The 14,528-nt window shown below is 40.6% G+C and overlaps 1 protein-coding gene across 6 annotated transcripts in view; it reads left to right on the forward strand.

Moving 5' to 3' along the window:
• Positions 1-14,528, forward strand: part of TLE1 (transducin-like enhancer of split 1 (E(sp1) homolog, Drosophila)) — an 87,639-nt gene that overhangs the window by 15,980 nt on the left and 57,131 nt on the right. The gene's annotated exons all lie outside the window — the stretch shown is intronic.

Consider the following 14,528-nt stretch of genomic DNA (forward strand, 5'->3'; position numbering starts at 1 on the left):
ATTGAGTTCCCACATGCCCTAGGAATTGTGCTATAGGAGTGCTCTGTAAAATCCTTCTAGCCCCTCTGTCCCCACTTTGTGTGGATATTAAGTATTCCTCCTTACAAAAGAGTTAATAGGCTAGTAGGTTAGGAATGAAGACAACATCTACCCTACAGGATTGAGTGAGTTTCTTTACGCAGACACAATGGTGCCCGGCACTTGGGTACTCTGAGGATAGCTCTTCTTGAAATCTGTTATTGATCCATTTGAAACTGTACCCTGTTGTTGAATTCCAGGCCACACTCCCATCGTGTTTTTTCAAGCCCAGTTTCTTTCCTCCCTCCATCTAAATTATTCACTATTCATTATTTTCTCTCAATGACTAAGTTTTTTATTTGTTTCCTTCTAAGATCAGAAGCATTTATCTTAAGGCTCAAAAGGAAACTTTTTTTTTTAACGCAAACCCCATTGGCAGCCCGTTGTCTAAGGAATCTAGAGGAATTAAAATGCCCTATTTAGGCCAAACAGTAAAATAAGCCCTTGGAAGGCAGCAGCCTTAAGTAGTTAATACAACTACCAGTGAAAATAGAGTTGTGTTGAGTTTTTTCATTTAAGGGAATGGATGAACAACAAAGAGGATTTGGTTCATTTTACTGAAGTGAGTTTTGGCAGAATAAAGGATGGGAGGTGCATTTCTGATTTTTTTCTTTTTAATGTAATGTAGAAAATCCAACTCTTAATTTATCACCCTGAAAAAGGGGGTGGGGGTAGGAGGGTGCGTATGAATTACAAGGCCAGGTTGTTGCTTGGTTAGAGAAAGAAGTCGTTTTCAGCCTTGATGATGTCTATCTTTTGGTGAGGTGTATCTTTTGGCTATGAAAACTTGTAAGGTGCTTTGCAAAAATTTGAGTAGTTATATTCTGCATGTACATCCTGGGCTTGAGATTTTTGTGTCCTGTCACATTCACAGCTTCTGCTCTGTGCTAATCATTTGGGAAAGCAGGAAAAAAAATGCACAGGGCAGGAAAGCAGGGCCATTGGAATTGGACATACTGGAAGTTTAGGCTCTTGTCTGTTATTGCCAAGTAGGATGCAGTAGAAACTTGTGTATGTCTACTGGGGATAAAGGAAGGCAGCTGAGACAAATTGTGCCAGTACCTATTCTCATACTTGCTTAAAAGCTCAACTGCCTGACACCTGTGTGCTGAGAAGCTCCAGGTTTCTGTCTCTCTGTGTTTAGCCTGAGGAGGTCCTGAAGTCCTGAGTGTCTGTAGGGAAAGCTCGAGGTTCTTGACAACCCCCTCATCCTGGTTCAGGAGCCTTTTTCATTTGTAAGCTGACTGGTTCTTTTACAGTGTCTGGACTATCTCCTTGCACAGCTACCAAGAGATTGGACTTGGACCACTGAAGTGTATCCAACATCTGTACTTTTTAGCTGATCAAAGACCAAAATCATACCAGTAACTCAGGAGGGGATCTGCTGACTTTTGAATCTTATAGGAAATCTGTATTCCATAATTGACTACCCTGAATGCTGTGATGTTTGTGAGATAAAAAGTATAAAGAGGTGTCACATTTTGGATTTCTCTAAGGGTATAGGGATTTTTTGAACTGGTTGCTAAATCTGTATTCTTATTTCTTGACTAATGGATCTAATATGGCTTACCCCCCTAAAGAACCGCAGAAACATCAATGTCAGCATACACTATAATCTTGTGCAGCCATTGTTTTGGTTATTATTTTATCACAAGGTCAAATATCCTGCAAAGCTGTGATTTCTTTTTTATTTTTTTCTGATTAGCTACTAGAATTACTCTTGTCAGTTTCCCTCAAAGTACTGAAATTGCTCAAGGTTTATATGGAATGAGTCCCAATTGTTGCTTCTCAAAACAGTATAAAAGGGAAGAGGCTTTTGAGTAGACTTTGCACTGTGAGAATATTGGTATTGACACCATTTATAATTTGGAGTATAGTTTGAAGACCAGATTCTACTGTTTGTCGCATACTGGTTAATATGGCTGTAAAGAGGAGATGAATGTGGCTACTTTTCCAAGTCTATTACTCAGGAGGACTGTAAATTTGATTGGCTGTTACAATTCTAGCAGAATCATTCGATTTGAGAGCAATAGAAAGATAAGATATCCAATTACCCAAATGATTTGCAGGGTTAGCCAACGTTGTCATGGAGACACGAGTTGGAACAAATTAAATTTTAAGCAATAAAATAATCTTAAAGCCCGTCTGGGAACAAGAAAATTTGGCAGTGGCACTTACCTGAATTGAATCTTAGCTTGACACGATGTTGTTTGACATTGATATACTGTGGGGGCCTAAACTTATATATGGCACAACATTCCCTTAAAAAAGTAGTTCGGCCAAACTAGTAAAGGGGAGTATTAGTATAAAATTGGATATTAACATTGATTCCATGGCTTAAATGATAATTAGGCTCTGGGTTCCCATTTTGTATTTAAGGATTGAAGTGCCTTAATAATGATTAAATAGCATTAATTGGACACTTGAAAAAAGATTGATTTCTCAGCAGCATGCAGTGTTTGGAACTGCTGCTCCCTTTGTGTGTATGTTAACAGACATAATAGAATGTGGATGTCTTTTAGTGGGGGGTGGAGGTGTAGGTATGCATATATTTGCATGTACAAATAAGGAAATTTTGACATGCTCCTGCGCTGCAGATGATTCTCTGTATTTGTTACAATGTTGAGTTAGCTGCAGTATTGCTTGCAGACTAGAGAAATTGCCTTCCAAACTTTAGCCAATGACCCAAAACCTGAGTAAGCGTCACTCTGGGGCTTAGAAGGTTATTTCCCCCTATTAATGTATTGTTTAACTGGTTCCTGGCTTGTGCTGCAGATTTGAAAACAGCCCAGCAGCCCAGAAGGAGGGAGGGCTCTTTATCCACATGTCTATTAGACAGATGGAGACGAAAATTGGTCTGAGGTCAAGCCATTTGCAGCATTCTCACAGCCTTCGATTTTCCTCTCATCCTCACCACAGATCATCTCAAATGATTCAGTAATGACCAAAAGTGCAACCTTGACCTTTATTCCCTGGTGAATTACTGTGTTTCACAGTCCAAATGGCAGGAAGTCTATGCTGTTCTTCCAGAAGGAGCTCGGCATTATTGAACCAAGCCAGCCCTGTGGGAACCCAGTGAGGGAAGACCAGTGTAACACAATCTGTGGGTTAAATTTGGTTTCTGGTGCTCTGGGAAACGAGAATTGACATGTCCTGAACCCACATAATTAATGGAAGAATATCTGGGATGCTTTCTAAAAACACGAGCACAGAAATTGATTTGTCTACTTGTAAAATAACTGGTGCATTACAGGAGTGGTAACTTCGGGGGGCCCCTCCTTTATAAATCATTCTCACTTTCATGATTTAGTTGTTCTCCCCTCTCATTTAACAGCTCCCCAGTATATTTTAGACTCACATTGCAACAATTTAAAATTGCAAATTGTCATGACCGGACATAAGAGGACCCGGGGCTTGTCTTTGGTATACTTTTAATTATATATATATTTTTTGTCAATCCATGCAACCCTGAATAAATAATTCTCATTCATACAACACACATCCCCCTGAAAAGTAGCTTGACTGTTATCTTGGAGAGATGATCATTATTTTTCTCTTGCTTAGATTTCTGTATGGATTGTATTATGATGTATTGATTAGGGTTTTTTTTAAAGAATAATTTAACTTGTATTTAAAATGATATTCCTGTTTGCCTCCACCTGCATAGCTGAGTTAATATTCTGTGAATCTTTAATATACTAGTGAAGTTTGTCATCTAGGATCCTTGTACTTAGCATCTTCTTAAATACTTAAAAGCTTTTCCAAAAGGTTATGCTTTGAAAATTTTCACCAGCATTCCAGATTTCATTTTAATCATGAGCCAAGATGCTTTGAGAAAATAATTTTTTCTCCCCTGCTGACTTCACTGCGCACAAGTTTTTTTCTACCTCAGTGGCTCCCAACGTGTGATGCCTGTGCTTGCTGGGCACAGCAGTGCATGCTGTTCCTAAAGCAGAGGCAGGCTCCCAATTTGTAGTGGAGTCCCCTCCCTTAAACAGTCTTCTGGCCACTCGCAGAGTAAATTGCATTCTGGAGCTGTGCAGGTTTCTTGGTGCATGATGTTGATTGAAAAGTAAATCCCAGGTTCCAACTGGGAAGGCCAAGAACCTTGTCTTCCTTCCCAAGGTACCACTACTCCAGTGACTCAGATTGTGGGGGAGTAATGGTCTGGGTGGGGCTTCCAGACTGAGACTGAGTTGGGGGCTCAATGGCTTTGTCCTGGGGCCTCACCATTGCTGATGTCTCTAACTTGTGGCCATTTTGCTTTGTGCCACATGGTGTCCCGGTGGAATAGTTGCTTTCCTAAGAAGTCGCTCTGGGAGAAGAGCGGCCGTGTCATTCATGTGCAGCAAAAAATTAGGACGCACTGTCCACAGTCACCTCAGGCAGGAAATTCCTTTCCCACTATCTGGATTGGCTAGAGATTCCAACCCGTTAGAGAAATATTCATGCCAAACTGCTGAGCCAGTTTTCTCCAAAGAAGATGTGGGGAGCAGGGTGATGGGAAATGCTTAAACCAATGATCAACAGTGCGCTGGTGGCTTGCTTTGTCATGCTGGAAGGTATGGAGATAGTGATCCCAGACAGTTGAAAGTCAGTTCCAACCAAAGATAGGCCTACAAGGTAGTTACAGTGAAGAAGTGTTTTTAATTTTATTGCAAAGAAAATAACATTACAAAATTTGAAGAAAGAGCCTTCTCAGGAACCCAGTTTTCAGAGGTAACTTGATATTTGCATACTCCTGGGCAGCTGTTGTCTCTACCTATTTTATTTTCGTAATTGTAATTTTAGCCTTCCTGCAATGATGATGATGTAGTCGGCTTTTCCTCCCACTAATTCTGTTATTGTATGATATTATCTAATTTCTTAAGAATTCCCTCATGACTAAAACCTGTGAAGAGGGTGAAAGGTGTGTGTTTGCTGGGATGTGTTTCAGGGGAGGCTTGTTCGCTTTCCCTTCTGAGAACAATAGGTGATGACTTCACAGAGGTGCTCTGTGATTCACCCTACAGAGTTGATTCACCCTACCGAGTTTGTCTTAAAAACCTTCTGTGGCGTTACAGAGTGCATTTTCCTTTGAGGCTGCCAAATGCTGTCTTTTTCTATCATGGGTCAAGTCAGTATGATTTCATGTGAACAGCACTGTCTGAACCCCATAACAAGGGCTTCTGAATAATGGAAATGTGCTGTTTAGGCACCAAAACAGCTGCCATGCTTTTGTCAGGGATGCATCTTTACCAAACTGACAAATTAAACTCCAAATGCTCTGCTTGGCAACAGTTGGGTCAAAACATTTAAGTCATTAATTAGAAGGAACTGAAGGGGGGAGGTGGAATTTACACAAATACACAGTGTTGCAGACTCAACTTCATCTTGGAAATGCAACTGAATTCTTAAAAAAAATAAGTGCAGCCCTCAAGTGGAGCCAGCCAAGCTTGTCATTTGCAAATAAATCAAAAGACCATCATTGCTGGAAGGGAGAACCAATGAATAGAGTTGCTTTGTCATTCTTGGATAGGCCCCATATTCAAGCCTGCTATTAAAAATGAATGCATTCAAGAGACTCTGCATTAAGAACATAAACAATTAAGGGCACTTGAGTTGCTCTGCTGAGAGCTGCCACGAAGGAGATACAAGAGCAAGAGCTTTCTCCGGAGATGCAGGCCCTGCAATCTGTCTCAGGAGGAGCCAGAGAATGGGAGCAATTAGTGTTGCTATCACCACCCCAGCAGCCTTCAGCAGGTTTCCCCCCTTTCTCTTAACCCCCTCCTTGTTTCCAAAGAAGCCACAGTGAAGGATGAGCAGTGAAAGGATAGAGTCGGCGCGCCCAGTTGGAAAGGGCTCAGATTTAGAATGTGGTAGGAGCTGCCAAGTGAGGGGGAGATGGAACACAAAAGTTATTATCTGCCAGTAATTGGTGACTTATGTTCTGATTAATTGAGCCACTAAAGGGTTTCTGTCATCTGGTACCCTTTGTTTTGTTTTAATCATAGAGTTTAAGGAGGGGGCGAGATTACATTGCCATGGGTGGAATCATTTAAATGGATATCGTTTGAGGTTGTTTCCCACAGTAGGCAAATGTGTTCCAACACCCCCCGTTTGTGTTCTTGCCTTGGCCTTGTTTTATAAAAAAAAAATGTGTGGAGAAGGCAGCCATGGCATTGTGGCAAGGCTCTGGAGAGAGGCAGACCTGGTCTACCGGCCCACTTGGGTAAACCCTAGTTTCAGGGGATCTGCTCAGATTGAGGATTTGAGAGTAGGTGTAAGAGGACCTGCAGTGTGCTAAGCAGTAGGCTCTGCCGCTGTTGTGGTTAAGGGATGACAGCGGTTCTCGGCTGTGGTCTTAGTCCAATAACCACACATCACCTGGAAACCTGAGAGCAGTGCTGATGCTGGGGCCCCAGATCTCATGACTCAGAATCCCAGCTGCTCATGCTTTTAGCAAGTCTCTCAGGTGATTCCAAAGCATTCTTAAGTTTGAGAATCCCTCATAACCTCATTACAACCTCAACTTAATGACACCCCAAGTTCTTTCCTTTTTTAAAAAAATATATTTTTAATTGATTTTTTACAGAGAGGAAGGGAGAGGGATAGAGAGTTAGAAACATTGATGAGAGAGAAACATCAATCAGCTGCCTCCTGCACACCCCCTATTGGGGATGTGTCCGCAACCAAGGTAACATGCCCTTGACTGGAATCGAACCTGGGACCCTTGAGTCCGCAGGCCGACGCTCTATCCACTGAGCCAAACCGGTTAGGGCCCCAAATTCTTTTCATTTGGATTTCCCCAAAATGTGATTAGTCAGCATATTGACAATTCTATTTTAAAAGAAAGCTACTCTGATGCATTAAAATTTAAGGTAAAATTAACCCTTTCATGAGGTGTATGGTGAGGGAGAGTAGTAAATCTGGTGTGAATATTGGGTACTCTAAAGTAGGTCTCTAGGCAAAGGTCCCTCCTCCCCCCCTCCAAAATAGATAGCGCTGTATTAGGGAGATTATTTTCAGTGTTTTGCATCTGTCATTTTGGGTATGTGGTTTTTATTTAAACATCTTGACTTTTCTCCAGGTATATAAATGTCATCTGCAGGAAATAGAGATGTATTTGTAGATGTGATTTTGTGGATTTTGCTCTATTGGTGGGCCAGATTGATTTTAGTGCTGATACACTAACACTCTCTGCCTGAGGAGAGAACTAAAGTGCAGTTTGGCTGTGACTTGCTTATCTAAGGTTCACAATTGATAACTGAGGTCCCTTGTAAAATGCCTACATCCATAGCAGGGCAGTAAGGATGCAGTGCCCCTGTTGTTGACAGATGGGGACCGCTTCTTGTGATATCATTGTTGGCTGAGAGACGGCATGGCCGTGGCCTTGTGCTGTTGCAGTCCTGTTTGGGTTGTATTGCTTTGCAAAACAAAGCTGAATTTATCAGCTTTATTTCTGATTTTGAGTATGTCCCAATTTTCCATTTCCGCTTCCTGGAGAAAGGACTAGGCAAAGAATGTGGCCTCTAATCTTGCTTTATGATCCTGGGCAAGTCATTTCCTTTAGACGTCGGTTTCTCCATGTGTGACGTGAGGATTGTAAGAGGGCCAGGCACCCACATGGTTTCATGGTTTGCCAGCATTGTTGTGACTCAGTGCCACTGTCAATCACAGAGGTGGTGGGCCTGACCACCCTTTTCTCTCTTTCCAGTTTAATAATAGAGTTAGACAGTAAATCAAAGGTGGTGTTCACAAGGTCACTGGAAGAAAATAAAAAGTCACCAGGAACCCTACCTCACAGCATAATCACCGTTTTTATTTTGGATATCAACAGTCCTTGGCCACATGCATATGTTGTAAAAAAAACACACAGGCACACTAACATCACGTCTTTGTTCTCCTCCTGCTTCATCTGGTAATGTGTTGGCTATTTAAACATCATTATCATACATGTGACTTTAATGATTACTTGCCTTGCCTTTGGGTCTAATACTGTTCTCCTAGTATTCGACAACTGATTTCTCAGGAGGGCAAATGTTAAGATTTTCAGAAATTCTGCAAATGTTTGTGATGTGTTGAACTGCTGTTACATCTTTACCTGTTTTTTCTCTTTTGCTTTGAAACCAGTGCTGCAGTGAACAGCTTTATGCATGAAATGCTTTTCATTTGAACTATTTCCTTAAGATAAATTCTTAGCTGTGGGAAGCCTTACCAAAGGGTTTGAATAATTTCATGCTGTTAGAACACATTGCCCAGTTGCTTTCTAAGACGACTACCAATTTACTCTGTCATCAGTAACGTTATGATGGTTTCTGTTTCCCAGAGGACTCATCAATGTTGGATCTCATTAATTTTTTTAATAAACTAACTTAACTGGTCCAGAATGACCCACCTTATAACAAAGCTTACGTTTTTTTTTTGGTTGCTGGTGAGGGTGAACATTTTTTCTGTATTTAACATTGCCATTTCACAGATTCAGAAACTTCTAGTCAGAAGTGATTTAGACGTTATCTATTTTCCTTTGTGTGCGTTGTTTTCATATTCTTTTTTTAAAAATTTATTTCAGAGAGAGGGAGAGGGAGAGAGAGATAGAAACATCCATGATGAGAGAGAATCATCCATTGGCTGCCTTCTGCATGCCCCCTACTGGAGGTCGAGCTCGAAACCCGGGCATGTGCCCTGACTGGGAATTGAACCGGTGATCTCTTGGTTCCTGGGTGGATACTCAACCACTGAGCCATGCTGGCGGGGCTTGTTTTCATATTCTTGCTCGTCTATTTGTTCCAGACACAGGAGAAGGAGACAGGTGGGATAAAGGTCCTCCTCTGTTCTTGTTTCCATTTCTTCTCCAGGCCATTTATTTGAATTCCCAGGAGAGATGGTGTGGCTTTTGATGTTTCTTCAGTGAAACCAAAAAATCAGTTTGCCAGCCCTCAGCATAAACAGCATTTTTTATGATCCATCAATTTGCAATTTAATGGTGATGGAGTTTCCCCTTCCATAGCTGACTTTGGGCAAGGTGCCATTGGATTGCTTTGAGACCATGGGCTATTACTCTTAAGCAATTCTCACCATGTTTTGAGCTTCAAATAACATTGATTATACATGACTCTGTAGTGGAGAAGTGAGCAGACATTGGGGAGTGGCCTCTTCTGTTTGTAATTAGACTAGGTGTAAGGAGTATAAAAGGTGGAGAGTCGAGCTTTTAAGAATCATAAAATCCTAAAACATAAGTTCAGATGCCCAGAACATGTCTTCAGTTTTATACACCCAGGTTTGGTTCAAAATCTAGCCTTCGAGGTATTTGATCATATTTAATTTAGTTAAAATATGTGAATCTTATACCTACTAAGTGTTAATAAGAAACAATGGGCTCAAAATGGAGTAGCTTGTGTTAAGGCTCACATTGGCAAACCAAGACTTAATAGGTTTTTATCCTCTCCCAGGATCATAGCCGTTAACCAGCCAATAGCAAAAGTGAGGTAGTCTAACTGATAGGCCCCCTCCATTCCCCTTAGGTGGGTGACCTTGCCTGAGAATAGTACATTCTTCGCTAATAATTTTCTTTCTCCACTCCCTTTCTGCTTTTAAACACCTTTCCTTTTGGACAGCTCTTTGGAGCTTCTTTCTGTTTCCTAGATCAGATGCTGTCTGCTTCATGACTCATTGAATAAAGCCAATTAGATCTTCAAATTTACTCAGTTGAATTTTGCTTTTTAACATAAGATGTGATTTGTTACTGTAAACAGAGCCTTATTCGAACACTGGTTAGTAATAGTTTGTCTGGTTGCCTCTTGATCATTGGGTGCAAGGGGATTCCATTTTAGACAGTGAACCATTCCTTAAAAGCACATGGACTGTGCCCTGTGGGCAGTGTTCGTGGCAGAGGGTGCAGAGGGGAGCTGTGTCAAATATTTAGTAGGTGTCTTGTTCTCATGCCTCCTACCTTGTCGTGTGGAGAAGACATGGGTGCTGAAAGCTATTAAGAATCTGTGTGGTAGCTTTATGTTAGATGTGATTTTAAACCTGTGGACTTACTAGTAGTGTATCAAAGGGTGGCAAAGGCTGTGGAAGAGTTTGTTTTCTGGTGTTACTGGGGGGAAAGGCAGCTTTCACACTGATGTGCGGTTGGCCTTCAAGGATTGGGTTAAGTCAGCAAACTCATTAGTCAACAGAGCCAAATATCAACAGTACAATGATTGAAATTTCTTTTGAGAGCCAAAATTTTTAAACTTAAACTATTTAGGTAGGTACATTGTTATTAACTTAATTTGGGTACTCCTAAGGCTTAGGAAGAGCCACACTCAAGGGGCCAAAGAGCCGCATGTGGCTCGCGAGCGGCAGTTTGCCGACCACGGGGTTAAGAGAATAGCTCTTTGCAATAGTTCAGCTGTAGTTCACATGTAACTTACTTGATGTTGATGAAACACTGAAGTAGGTTGGTGATAAGAACTGTGGCCAAGCGTTGAAATGATTTAAAGGCACTTACTAGTAGTACTGGTTTACTGAGATGCAAACCCAAGTTTTTGGATTATGAGGTCCAACTCTGTTATCATAAGCAAGTCAGTTAGGGGAGCTGGCTTTGGCAAGGGAGAATAAAAGATGGTTCTGAACAGATAATTTGGATACCTGTTTCCTGTTGCCTCAGTGAATGGAGTCTAGCCATGATGGTAAGGCTTGATGTTGGGGCCTTTACCCAGCTGGTTAAGTTTCTGGGCACAAAGGTTCCATGTAAATCTGGTTTGGGCATAGCTCTTGAACCTGACATAAGGTTGTTGCCTTATATGGTGTCAGAAATACAGGGAAAGTTTAGTTATAAGTATTTATGACTATTAGCAGGAACCAAATACGGCTTCAGCTTTCATCAGGAAAATGATTTCCAGGTGGAAAATACAGTTAGCCTGCAGTTTTTTTCATTGGAGTTGTCTAGCCTTTGCAAGAGGTAGAACGCTGTCTGAAAAGCTTACAGAACTTGCTTAAAACCTGCTTAAGCAGGGCCAAATACACAGTTAGCCTGCTTGCAAACTCTGTGGTCAGGAATGGAAACATGGGTAGAAAACACTACTTGTTAATTTGTGTTCAGTTATAGGTCTTGCATTGAAACAAGAGATAATATTATTGTCAGTCTTTATGCTGCTTTTCAGACTTTTTTAAGGGCTGGGAAAAACATTTATGAAATCCTCCTGGGGTGGTGGTAATGTTTTAGAACTCACAAAGAAAGCAGTCAGGGAAACCAGTGGACCCACCCTCATACTGCCTGGAGGTGTGAATTCTTCTTATGCAGAAGCCAGGACAGCTCAGAGAATTTCTGGGTGAGCCAGAGGTGAGACTTGAATTTAGGCATCTTTGCTCAAAATGAAGCTCACTTGTCAGAGGACAGTTTAAGATTAGGGTTTACAGACCTGGCAGGAGGAGGAGATAAGTGGGATAAAGGTCCTCTTCTATTCTTGTTTCCATCTCTTCTCCAGGCCATTTATTTAGAGCTAGTGGCCCAGTTCACGAATTCATGCACATTGAAAGGAAATTAACTAGAAGAAAGATTTGTGTGGTAATTACGTTACTGCAAAAAATTACATGTCAAAATAGTATATATAATATAGTATTATAAAATTAAAATACATAGTGGGATTGGTGCCAGCAAGAGCTTTCTATGTATCGCGCATGTGCAAGTCAGTGTTTATTTTTAAATTGCCAGTGTGTGTCATATGTACCGGCCGGTCAGACGGACGAACGGTCTCTTAGCCTTTTATAGATATATATATATTCCCAGGAAAGATGGTGTGGCTTTTGATGTTTTTTCATCAATTTGATCTTCAACCTTCCTCCTGTTTTTGTCTTACCTACTCTCACCCAATTTGTATGATCTATGCTTTAATCTGTACTTATTTTTTTAATAGCTAATACTATTAAAGTTTTACAAGTTCATTTCATTCAGACCAGGTTTTAAGTGTCCCCTGACAGTTAAAATCAGTTCTACCTTAAAGCCACTCCCATGTAATAGCACATATTATTATTAATTAAAGAGATCATTTTTTTCTTACACCAAAATAAATTCCATCAAGATCAAGTACTTAAGTATAGAAAGTACAACCATAGCAGCACTAGAAGAAAATTAGAAAACGGCTTCTATAATTTTTGAGTGTTCTAATTCTGGCCCAAAAGCCAGAACATAAGAACAGTATTCTTTAGCTTGACCACATAAAAACTTAGTTATGCACAGCAAACAGCTATAGCAAATAAGGTTGAAAGACAAATGGCAAGCTGGGAAAACGAGGGGAAAGAGTCAATATTTGTCATATGGGAAGAACTACTACAAAAAGACAATGATAAATAAATACCAAAGGAAAAACAGAAAGAAAAATAAATACAGAGGGTCAATAAATAAATGAAAAGATGTTTAATTTCAGGAAGAATCTGAGTGATGCAAATAAAACTGAGATAACGTTTTACTCTATTAGATGAATAAAGATTTTTTAAAAGGTCAAAACCCAATATTGACATTGTGAGAGAGCATGTACCTTTATAGACTGGCAATCATATAAATTGGTAAGCTTTTCTACTGGGCAGTTTATCAGCATGCATTCCAATTTAAAATATGCATACACTTTGACCTAACAGATTCACTTCTAGGGGTTTCTTTTAGAGATCTTTGTAGAGGGTTATCTGACACAGAATTTATAAATGTGGCAAATTAGATGAAATATAAATATCCACTGATATTGGGTGCTTAAATACCAGTAGGCTTGTATTTATTGAGTGGGAGAGTGTCCATGATACATTTTTGAGTAGAAATAACACATTAGAGAAAAGCAGTATATATAGTGGGGGCCCTAGATATAAATAAAAGTCTCTCCACTCTGGGCTTCTGAGTGCCTCAAATGATGCTTCCCGGAATCACCACAGTGTTACTTCAGGGTTATCCCTGGATGAGAGACCTAGAGTTATTTTATTTTTCTACATACACATCTGTGTGTACTTCAAGTGACTATTAATCATTTTTTAAGATTGGGAAACCTTAAGTGTGAATTTTGGAGAAGGGGAAAGTGTGGAATGCTGTTTGGATGTATCGTAGATAGGGAGTGGGGGGCAAGGACTAAGAGTCCACCAAGGGCATTCATCTTCCTTTACACACACACACCACACACGCCACCCACGCACCCCCACCCTCCCTAACCCTGTTGTGCTGATGCTTTCTAGGAGAGCTATGACCTTGAGTTAGATTGATCGGGTGAATTGGGTATGGCTGCCCTGTCCTATTTTTACACCTGGTGCAGCTGCACCCTTTTTCCATATGTCTGTTTGCCCTGCTGGTTAAAGCAAGGTCTATACCAGTCATTTCCTCTTCTAGTACTACATTTCTAACAAGGCCCCGGCTGGAACCCTTCTCATTGGTAGTCAGGGAGAATTGAGTTGAGTTGACCCCAATCCAATCCCATCCAACCGAAGGCCTTGTTACTCATTGTTAACTAGAATCATCTTAGAGGACAAAAAGCAGCTCTTTTTTGATATACTTCATTATATGATTTCTGAGGTTTCTACTTTATCTTACTTTTTCCATTCTCTGTTTCTCAAGGGCATGGCTATATGCTTCATAATTTTCTTCTGCTCATGATCCTTTTCATTACCTAATCCACTATCAGGCGGCATTAGTAAGTAAGCATTGATGGAAAATGATGGAATAAATAAGGTCAAATCCGGGACTCTTTTAGATGACTTTTTTCTTTTCCTTTTAAAGGTAGAACTGGTTCCTTGAAGTTAGAGGAAAGGAAAGCAGAGTTGCTTTGCATTTTGCTGGAGGGTGTTGGCAGTGGGGCAAGCAGGTGGATCCTATCCTATGCTGGAAGCAGAAGCACCCTTTTTCCCTCCCTTGCCAGTCTGTCCCTTGTCGCAGAAGGATCTTGTGGATTTGGAGCTGGGCAGAGACTCTTCCTACTTTCTTTACAACAGCTTGGGTCACAGACACTCAGGACACATTTTGTTATGTCCAGCTGAACTGTGGACCCTGTACTGAGGTCTTCACATTTGATGATGAATTGTGTTGAAACTTTACAGATACTCAGAACATCTCGATGTGACTGTCCCTCTGGACTTGAGTTCTGTTTTAATCTTATTTTCTTGGCTTGTTTGCAATTTCGAGACTTAATGAAAGCTACTAACATTAAAATACTGTTTCGATTGCGCAAGAGTTGGAACGAGTGGAAAGAGGCTGCTCTCGCTGTATAGACCTTGTATGGAAAGCTCAGTTGCTTTGATGCTGTTTCTGATGCTAGCTTGAATGAACTTGCTGTAACTACATAAATATGCCCAGTACACCATAATTGAATAAGTATTCGAAGGGGTTTGCAATCACCAGGTTAAATGATTATATAGCCTTAAACCACGTAGATTTTCCAATTCAATTAAAGTGCTCATTATCTCTTATTTAAGTGACCAATAAAGCGTGCAGTTATGTCTTACTTTGCAAG

The sequence above is a fragment of the Myotis brandtii genome, unplaced genomic scaffold (genome assembly GCF_000412655.1).
Source record: "Myotis brandtii unplaced genomic scaffold, ASM41265v1 scaffold266, whole genome shotgun sequence".
NCBI lineage: Eukaryota > Metazoa > Chordata > Mammalia > Chiroptera > Vespertilionidae > Myotis > Myotis brandtii.